The 10,461-nt window shown below is 43.3% G+C and overlaps 1 long non-coding RNA gene across 1 annotated transcript; it reads left to right on the forward strand.

Annotated features, from left to right (window-relative positions):
- Positions 1-7,516: 7,516 nt before the first annotated feature.
- LOC137452178 (uncharacterized) lies at positions 7,517-10,141 on the forward strand. Its single transcript, XR_010989992.1, has 3 exons — positions 7,517-8,101; positions 9,015-9,166; positions 9,455-10,141. It is a non-coding gene; the product is annotated as an uncharacterized lncRNA (long non-coding RNA).
- The last annotated feature ends 320 nt before the right edge of the window (positions 10,142-10,461 follow it).

Below are 10,461 nucleotides of genomic sequence, written 5' to 3' on the forward strand. Positions count from 1 at the left end.
GGAAATTCCTCTTGCAAAAGGTGTCAGGTAGATGGTAGGGCTCAGATCCTCAGGAGTGAGTTGATGCATAATCCCTGCTAGAATCTCTTCTCTCTGGCATGAGGTAGAAGGGAAGGCTTGGAAAACAGAATTCTGAGCTTCTCTGCAGGAGCTTTGCACCTGAATGGGATCTTGCATCTGCTCAGTAACATCTTCTACAATAGAATAGAATAAACCAGGTTGGAAGAGACCTTTGAGATCAAGTCCAACCTATCACCCAACCTAACCCATGGCATAAGTGCCTCATCCAGTCTGCTCTTAAACACCTCCAGTGATGTGACTCCACCACCTCCACTCCCAGTTCACCAATCCAGAATATTTCCTTCTGAGGTGGAGGTGAACCCCTGCATGGCTCTGGAAACTCAAGTCCCACCTGGAGCATTTTGTTTCCTCACCATTTTTTCCCCCTGCAGGTTCTGTAATAGGATGTGTCAGGAAGGCACCGAGGTGGAATAGCAAAGCTTGTTTGGTGAAGTGGGAAACAGCCTGGAAAAGAGCATGAGGATGGCTGAGGGAGAGGTGAGCAATTGGTTTGTTGCTGATTTGATCAACACTCCTGAAGTCACTTTCGCTCTTGCTTCTGCTGGGTGTTTTTGTCACCTCAGCAGCCCCACTTGCAGACATCTCAGTTCAATACCGGCACCCATGTGTCACAAAGCTGTCTCAGAACCCCACTTTTGTTATTGACACCTTCATGTCTTGGAGTCCAAGTGCTGCTGCTATGTGCAAAGTAGTCCATGAGGCACACCCCTGTGTTGCCAGGGTAGCATGAACGTGTGCACTGATGTTGATCCCGAGGCAGCCTAGGGCTCCTTCCCTTCCCTTCCCTCTCGTACACTGATGAGTTCTGCCAGCCCCAGAGTAATCCGTGGGAGAGCGTGGGGGCCACGGCTGGGTGACAGGCTGTGCATGCACACAGAGAGCTGCCATGATGCTTAGAAGTCATTTTTAGTGTGGTTTTTTTCCCCTGAAGGTGCTGTGTAGCCACATCTCTGAGTTGGAGGAGAAGACAGCGTAGGGCAGATGGGGAGAGACCCAGCCCCAAAGCTCTAGGGTTGGTTGGTCCACAGCACCTTGTTAGAATGAAGCCCACCAACACTCCTTCTCAAGCCCTCTGTGTGCAGGCACCAAAGGTAAACTGTGTAAATATGCCAGGAAGAATGATACTTGCGTGGGTTTATGCTGAAAATGGGTGAGGGAATTGTCAGGACTCTTGTGAGGAAAAAAAATGATAGGGAGTGACCTTAAACATTGACTGAAAATCTGTTTTGCCACCCCTCCGGATTATCTCAGTGTGCAGCTGCTCCAAGGTAGAGTCTGATTTTTCTGTGCCCTCTGCAACACCACATCAGACATCAGAGCAGAACTGTCTCAGGCTTGGAAAGATCAATTGGAGTGCAGATGAAAAAATATGAAATCTTGTAGCAATTAGATTTCTGCTGCCCTGATTGCTAAGCCCATGGCATTCTGTGACCCTGGGGCACGAGTGATGGAACATACAAAGGGGCTGGGGTGTTTTTTGGAGTGTAGGTGACTGAGAACCTGAATGGAAAACCAGGAGAGGTGTGAGGGCCTTGGTTTGAGTGATTAGTAACACACTAAGTGTTGACTCCTGTTGTAGTCATTCAGATACCTAAACATCCTGAAAAGCGGTGATGTAGTAGGGGCAGCTTTTCCTGGGGGAGGCAGAGAGGCACTGAATGTGTTAAAATTGACAGGAAGAGAGATTATTTATCTGTGCTGCAGATTGCACAGCTGAGTGGAGAAGGAATCACTTTTCATGCTGGATCTCCTAAGGACCCTTGTGCTCAGCTGGGGATTGGGGGTCACAGCCCAGCCAGACATGGGCAGAACTTGACTAGCCTGCAGGAGACTCAGGTCTTCACCTGATGTTTTGTTCAGGGCAGGGGGTGGTTGTAGTGAGTGATTTGGGCTCATTACGAGCAACACATCTGACATGCTCGTTATCTGAGCTGCAAACCAAGGCTGAACACATTCCTGGGCATGATGAGATCTTCACATCCCAATAGTTTCTGCTACTCATTTGATTTTTAAGGCCATAGCTCTTATTGAATAGAGTTGTTTCAGCTGAGGTGGGGGGAGAAGCAAGCTCTTCCTTGGCAGCGGTGATGACGTGAGCCACATCACCTCCTGATTTTACCTGAAGTAAACCAGCAGGGCTGTGAGCTGTATGCTCTGGGCGGTGTGCTCTGCAGGAGCATCCATGTGCACACAGACAGACACACAGACACACACACACAGAGGGGTGCTGGCAGCGTGACGCACGCACGGAGGAAGGGGAAAAATTATTGCCCTCCCGCTTTATTTTCTTGGCACTTGCAGTTTGGTCAGACGTGAGATAGATGGAACATTTGCATCTTCTATCTGCATAATGAGTTCTGCCCAAAATGATGGCAGCTAATGCAAGAGACAGGGTGGCATGTTTTCAGTTTTAATGGGGCCGCCCGGAAAACTTCCAATCCTTCTTGACATTTCTTATAGCAAAATCAGTGCGGCCTGGGCCGCAGTGTCTATTATGAAAATAAGAGGAGAGCGAGTCAATTATGTTTCAATGACTGAATAGCCAGGGGTCCTCATTAAAATGATCAGGAAGGCTGCAGTGTTGCTTTCCTGTATGTAGGCACTGATTAAGTTGTGTAAGACTGACATGGCCTTTTTGGGAGCAGCGCGGAGCCTGCCCTGCTCTCTACCCAGCCAGCCAGAAACCGTTGACACTTACAAAAGTGAGATGCTCGCTCCGTGGAGAAAGGGAAGTTACTACTTATGGGGTCACGGACTCCTGATGCATTTAAAAATAGTTGTGGCTGTTTTATTGGAGGCAGTTGGAGGCAGCTCCAGCGTCTGCGGCGGGCCGCAGGGCAGCGCCGGCGGTATGGTGGGGGTATGGTGCGTTTTCCTTTCCGCTGGCTCCGATGAGGGATACATAGCTGAGCAGAACAGGCCTCTTATTACCATCCTGGGGGGAATCTGAACCTCTGAGCAATGTTTTAGTGATCACTTCATTACTACTCATTTCTCAGAATTTAAACTCTTCTTATTTGCCAATTATCTTTTTGGTAGCAAACGTCAGGAGCAAAGAGCTCGGTAATTTATGTTTTTTTCCCTGGGACAGACTGGATCCTGAAACAGGGATAAAAAAAAGGAATAGTTGTTTAACCCTCCTGAGGGTCTGCAGTTCAAGGAAATGCAGCACTGCCCAGGATCTGCTGATCCTAGCTCATCCAGCTGCAGATTCTTCTTTAAAGCAATGTGTTTCCCCTTTCACGTTAATAGACCTTCTTGATTCATTTTAAAGTAATTCTCCTGCACTTATCTCTAGAGGTCCCTTCCAAACCCTGACATCCTATCATCATGTTTTGTACAGTTTCACCTCACACAGGAGTATCTGTGATGAGGAGTGCTAGGAAGACATTCCCTGTGTTTCTGGTTTGAATTGGGAAGTGATGTGGAATGCAAACGCTTGACGTTTCAGAGTGGTGCGAAGCAGAGTGACAGCCATCTGCTAATGAAGCTACCGTGGGTTAACTTCTTTTCTTCTTCAGGCTTCTTCCTCCTTTAGATCAATACTGTCACTGTTTATTCTCTGGAAGGAAACTGAGAAAGAAAAGCCAAGATTTAGCAGTAATCTTATTATTAGTCCGGTTTGCAATGAGAACCTTCCTCTTCCACCCAGGTGGAAACACACCTCAGCGTTGTCTCCTACTTTTAGCCTCTGATTCCAGCAAATGCTAATGCAACAAATTAAACCACGTGAAATCCCTGCCCTCCCTAACTGCAGGCTTGTATCCTAAGTCAAGCCTCATCACACACTGCTCCATCATTAACAGTGATGTTCCAGTAGAAATTAAGGCAATTGGAGATTTGCACAACGGTCTGCCCCCATTTTTATTAAGATTATTTCAATCTCCAGAGGAAAAAACCAGCAACAAAAGACACTGGAAGCCAAATCCATTGACATATCAGGTGCTTAAAACTCATCTAACTTGCTAAAATCAGCTAATAATAACGCTGCTAAGTAATGCTGCTCTTCATTTACGAGTCAGGAGGCCAGTCACGGACGAGGGCAGCTGCAAATGCTTGCAGATAGCAATGCAAGAACTGATAATTTTTGTCAATTATTTTGCCTCTTTCAGAAGTTTTTGTTCTTTATCTACATAAGTGGCATCTAACCAGGAGACAAAGTGCCTCTGCTCCACTTGCAAACACACGAGCTGCTTTGATTCTTTCCTGCGTAGCTCCTGTGCTAGTTTGACTCTCAAATGGTTGTGGGATTCGCCCAGGCTCTGCTTCTGGAGCAGGCAGTGCAGCATCTCATTGCATCAGAAAGAATTTGCTTTCTTTCCCCTTCTTACCAGTCGTGCAGCAAGACTGGAGCATTTGCATGGCTGGCTTTTCTTTTCCAGCAGCAACACAATTCACAAGTAGAAACCAACTGACTTTGTGTGTAAGGAAGTTGATTTGGTGTGGTTTGTGTAATTTTTGCATCACTTGTGTATGAGGAGAGGCACAGCTCTTGAGGTAGTACCCTGAGTGAGAGCACAGCATTGCAGGGCTGAGTGCTTGAATTTGGTTTGAAACAGCTCCATCTCTTTTAGCATTTAAACCTTGAGCCCCAGGCCTGGTTTATCTCCTCAGCATTAATCATTTTGCAATTGCAGTAGTACATAAAGAAGTAATTTGCTAGAGTAGAAATAAAGGCTTTGAACAGTGAAGAGTAAAGCTTGAGTTTGCATACACTGCTCTGCTTTTGTCTGTCTCAGTGTGCACAAACACCTCAATGAATTCTAAGTATTCTTCAGAGTGACTGGGGAGGGATTCTTAGCAGCTTTGCTCGTCCTTCTCTAATTTCCTTCCATAGCTTTATGATTTGTGGGTCAAAATAGGATTGGTTTGAAGTGAAAGTGCCGGAAGAAGGCGTTGTGGGGCTTTGAAAGTGGCTAAAGCTGTGGCCACCGCTCCCTGAAAGCGACTCAAGAGCAGCAGCCCACAGTGGGCGATTCATCTGAGGGGTTTGTCCTCACACCCAGCTGAAAAATCACCTCCAGACTGCTGGTTCTGAGGGGAGGCATCCTGCAGGAGCTGGATGTGATTGTCCTCTCTCTGTGTAGGAGTCCCAAGAGCAACCTACCACCTTTCAGAGGTAGAATTTCTTACATGAACTACTCGGCTCGCTCTCTCTTGGTGCGTGAAGACAGAGGAAGTTTGCAGGAAACATTTGGTGCCACTTTCTAGGTCTTTATTTAAACCTTTCATTTTTATAGTGAGAAATGTAAAGGAGAGGTCCCCTCGTGGAGAGAGGACTCACCTCCTGGAGAGCTGCTGTCCATCTTTGAAGGCTTTAAGCAACATAAAGAGATCCAAGTTGAGAACAAAGTTACTGCTGCTGAATTCCAATGCAAAAACATCCTCATTATAATAATTCAGAGGGGGAAAAAAAAAAGAGTCCCCTACTGTTGTGGAATCAGCACTCCCAAACCCAACCTAATGTCGGCAATGAAGTCTACTTCATCCAGCCTTCCGACCTGGGGACCATCAGGGTAATTGGTCTTTTAGTTGATTTGACTAACTGACAGCTAAGCCACTCCTAATGACCCCTGGCAGCATTTAGATATTTATTATTCTTATTTTTCTTTAACCTTGCAGCACGACATCCATCACTGTATGGTTCACCAGGAGCAGCCAGCTGAATGTTTAGCTTATCATTTAGATGATTATTTATGGAAATGTGATTACAGCAGAGAGACCTTTTTAATCTGATTAAAGAGGGAAACAACAGCAAATCTGCCGGCTGGGGATAATGCATTAATTTGGTCAATTTCTTAGGGTATCATTGCAACTTTCTTGACAAGCTTTCATCTTTGTTTAGCTGAGTTGGGGGTCACAAGGCAGTGCTTGCTGTAACTTATGGCTTATGAAGCTCTTCCAGATGATGATCTCCTCATTACCGTCCCCAATTTCCTCGCGCTGTGGTGTTGAGGCTCTTTAGCTTAATTCCTATCCCCAGGAAGGAGAGAGAGAAAGCCAAGGCAGGAGGATGCTGGATCCTGGCAGGGGAGAAAGGTGCTGCAAGGGCTGCTGAGGAGAGCGTGTGCTGGAGAACTCCTTACTGAGGTAAGCTGAAGAGAAGGACTCAGCAAAAGCTAAATTAATGCAAGTCTCTGCTCCTTTGCAGGAGAGCAGCTTGGCTCCCAGGTTTGCTTCTTCCTGAAGAAGATTTGCTTGTGACTGTAGCATGCTTTTCTCATGGCTGCATTTGGTTTGCTTTTGATTGTATTGCTTTGCTTATAATTGTGTTGGGTTTGCATATTAGCATATTACTTTTGCTTAGTATTGCATTTTCTTACCATTGGGTTATTTTTCTCACTATTTATTTTTTTCTTACTATTGATTACTACTTCTTGCATTATTTTTTCTTCTTCTTGCATTATTTTTTCTTCTTCTTGCATTATTTTTTCTTCTTCTTGCATTATTTTTTCTTCTTCTTGCATTATTTTTTCTTCTTCTTGCATTATTTTTCTTCTTCTTGCATTATTTTTACTTATAATTGTATTTGTTTAACTTATTATTATATTGCTTTTGCTTAGCATTCTATTTTCCTTACTCTTGTATTATTTTTCTCATTTAATTATTTTTTCTTACTCTTGTATTATTTTTATAATTTAATTCTTTTTTCTTACTATTGTATTATTTTTCTTATGTCTTTTTTTCTTACTACTGTACTTTTTTGCTTATGATATTTTGATGTATTATTTTGCTTAATATTTGCTTAGTATTTGCTGTATTATATTTCCTTAGTATTAAATATACTATCTAAACTCATATTACTTTTGCTTAATATTGTATTGCATTGTTGTTTTGTTATTGCATTGTTGTTGTTATTATCCAGATTTGCTTATGGAAATAAAGGACTTCTTGGTGATGACCGAGAAGCAAACAGTAGCCTGGGAAACAGCAAAGCAACGTTTCCACACTGAAGCTCTCCGGACTGATCTACATTTCCAGCTTTCAGTTATGGAATTGCAGATGATTTAATTGAACAGGGAAGATTTTAGTTTCTAAGACCACACTCTGGTTTAGTTGATTAGCTGGTGTTGGGTGATAGGTTGGGCTTGATGATCTCAAAGGTCTTTTCCAACCTGATTAATTCTCTGTCTATTTACCTCTCAAACCAGGTAGCATTTAGATTCTCTATGGTAGAAAATAAACAGCCATAGATTATTTTTTCCCCCTGTGGTACTTTGCTCTTCTGACAGTTGTCTCATTTTTAGAGCTAATGAAATCTAATCATATTGGATCACTAATTGGCTTCCAGAGCTGAATAAAACCTCCTCCAAGTGTTTCTTTCCAGTCATGAGTTAGAGCAAAAAAGAGTGAAGCTGTTTTGAATTCCCTGCTGCAGCTCTATGAATTATCAACATTTTCCATGGGTTTGTGCTTAAGAATGTTACCTGAAGACTCTTCTTGGGAGCACTTAATTATGCTCCAGAGTATCTTCTTGTGTTTTAATTGCAAATACTGGTTTTTGTAGCCTGCTAATGGAAAAAGGAGGAGGTTTGGGGAAGCTGAGTCAGATATTTAGCATTACTGGGTGAAAAGGGTTACCACAGATGGAAGAACTGCAGGAAAGTTTATTGTAAAGAGCATTTGGCTAAAGAAATTCAGGCTTGTTAGACTTCTGGAGGGGTTTGAAAAGCAAAGAGGGTGACTGTTCCTTAATACAGGAGCTGAAAATACCTGTAACACACACGAGTGTGCTTAGATTAGTGATTAATGTGATTGCAGTCTGTTTTATCTACTCCTAATTAATTGCTGAAGAGAAACACTGCTACTGGAACACTTTCCAGGCATTCAAGGTTCATCTTTTCTTCATCAGTGCATTTCAAAAAGTCTCAGTACACTGCTTTTTAATAAACATTGCTGCAACTTCCTTGAGCTGAGAACTACTTTTAGTTGTGTGATAGCTTTAAACCAGAAGAGATTCTCTCTTTCATTTAGGTAACCTATTTGGCTGGCTCAGCTTCTCATTGCAAGGCATCTGAGGGTAAGTGACAGAATAACATCTTCTAGCATGTGGGAGCAGAGGGGGGCTGGGATCTTTCCCTTTAATTTCAGGGTATTCTTTAAGTAATATCACTAAAGCCATCTACAGATCATTACTATCATTAAAGTAATCTGCAGACCATTAAATCCTCTACAGATTTCTATAGAAGAGAAATATTAGAGTTTAATTCATCTTGCTTGAGAACAACTCATAGCCAGCTCAGTTCTTGTCCCTATGGATTTGCATCAGAGGGAAATGGAAGTTTTTGTTGATTTACCCTAAACAGGGAATGAAATAAAAGTGAAGTCCCTTAAGTGCATCCACATTGCAATGATACATAATTAAAGCAAGATGCAGGAGGTCAGTACATACAGACACACCCATTTAACATCATAAACTAAGGGGGTTTTGGGGTGTATTTTGTTCATAATTCCAACACCCTTTGCTACTCTTTGTCTTTCTGGTCCTAAAATGTGCGTTACCGATTGTAGATGCAGAGATGACATTGTCTGGGCACTCAGCAGGTCAGGAAATTAGGAGTGGTCATGGAATATGTGTTTTTAATATCCACCCCCCCCCCCAGTAATTACTGCAAATGTGCTTTTAACTAAAAGATAACAACATTGCCTCGCAGCAAATGCTGCCTGACATTTTAAATCCACTGGGAAGAAAATCAAGTGGTGGCTGTTGACTGAAGGGAGATCATTACAGCAAAAGGAAAAGAAGTTAAGGGTTTGGGATAAAATCACGAGGGGATGTTTAAAAGAGCATTCAGGTAGCTCAGTGTTTGTCCAGAGCAAGGCTGCACCTTTGCAGGTCTGGCACTGACATCTCTGAGCAATTGAGTAACTGCCAATTAAGAATCTGATGGCTTCAACATGAGGTAGACACAAGTTTAATACTTTGGTCCTAGCTTTCCATGCAGGCAGTGAACTGGGCTCTGAACCCCTGCTAGTCTTGGATGATTCCAGGATGGCTGCCCTGGAGTCTTGCAGCTTCTAAAATCCCTCATGCAAAGCTGTGGTCCCTCAGAAGACCTCAGTGTTCAAGCTGCCAGTCCTCAAGGTAAGTCTCAATCTATTTTCTCTCCCTACTGTCTCAACTCTCCCTATTTTCTAATTCTTTTTTTCACATTCCCTTTTTGCTTTCCACTCAGCATTAAGCTTTTTTTTCCCCCCACCACAGAACTATCTTTTTGTAGTCCCTTATTTTAGGGTTGCTTTAAAAGGTATTAGCCAGCACCCAAGTAAAGAGCTTTTGGGTTTTTTCTTTCCCTGAGATCCTGTGGATTTTCTTTTTCCCTGTGTTTTCTCCTCATCCACATTGAACTTTCTCTGTCATTTCACATTCCAGTCACTCAACACCATAATGTCTGCACAGCCAGTGCACTCCTTCACTGCCCTAAACAGCTTGGCCATTCAGCAAACGCTGTCACTTCAACACTGCCTCTTTTTGGACAGAATTCCTGAGCACATCCACAACCTGGGACTGAAATTCCCTTTAAAGAGGAGCAGCACTCCGTGACCTGGTGACACTTCGCTGCTTCAACACCTAGGATGCTTTCCTGTGTAATGTGTCTGACTTTGGGGTAATTCAGGCTCCTAACCCAAGTTATTTTCACTGCCTGCCTCTTCTAAGAAGCTCCTTTAAAGATCCAAGCAATGCTGGCTTTCTATCACCCAGTTCATTGATTTCTATCATTCAGCAAAGATTCTTGACCTAAATATTTAGCTGAAGAGCTTCTTGCTTTAAGATATGAAGCAGTTGTTCATGGCCTCCCCTTCTCTTACAAAATTAGGAGGCAAGGTGGTTGAATTACATTAAGGGGGGAAAAAAGTGTACAAAACTTGAGGGCTTTGGCAAAGCTGAAGCTCTGTATCTGCAATAAACTCTCTTCTTGGAAGCTCTCTTCTCTCAAGGAATAAACAAGCTGCTGCTGCTGCTTACACCATAATCACAAAGCAATTCTCTTCTGCTATCTTTGATGGTTAACAAATTTGTGACTGGGTTGGGTTGGTGGTTGCTGTATTTTCATATCTCCAACTGCAAAGTGCTCAGCCTCTTACAGCAGGCTGCAGCCATGTCACTTTAATGAGATCTTTAGACTTTGAAAACCAAATTACACAGCAGAAGGATGACACATACGGAGCTGATCACAGAGCACTGGCTCAGTCGAGTCAGACCCACATGATCTGCCAGAAGCTGACCTCGTTTCTGGCTGCTCTGGAATTGTATGAATGGTTTCACAATGAGTTTGGAAAAATAGCTAGATGCAGATTCCACTTCTTTCTTTCCCTCCCCTCTCCCCCTTTTCCCCCTCCATGCTTTATATTTTTACTGATTCTGTTTTTTCCCCTTAC

Source organism: Melanerpes formicivorus, unplaced genomic scaffold (assembly GCF_026170545.1).
Source record: "Melanerpes formicivorus ecotype bairdi unplaced genomic scaffold, bMelFor1.0.p_v2 SCAF_50, whole genome shotgun sequence".
Classification (NCBI taxonomy): Eukaryota; Metazoa; Chordata; class Aves; order Piciformes; family Picidae; genus Melanerpes; species Melanerpes formicivorus.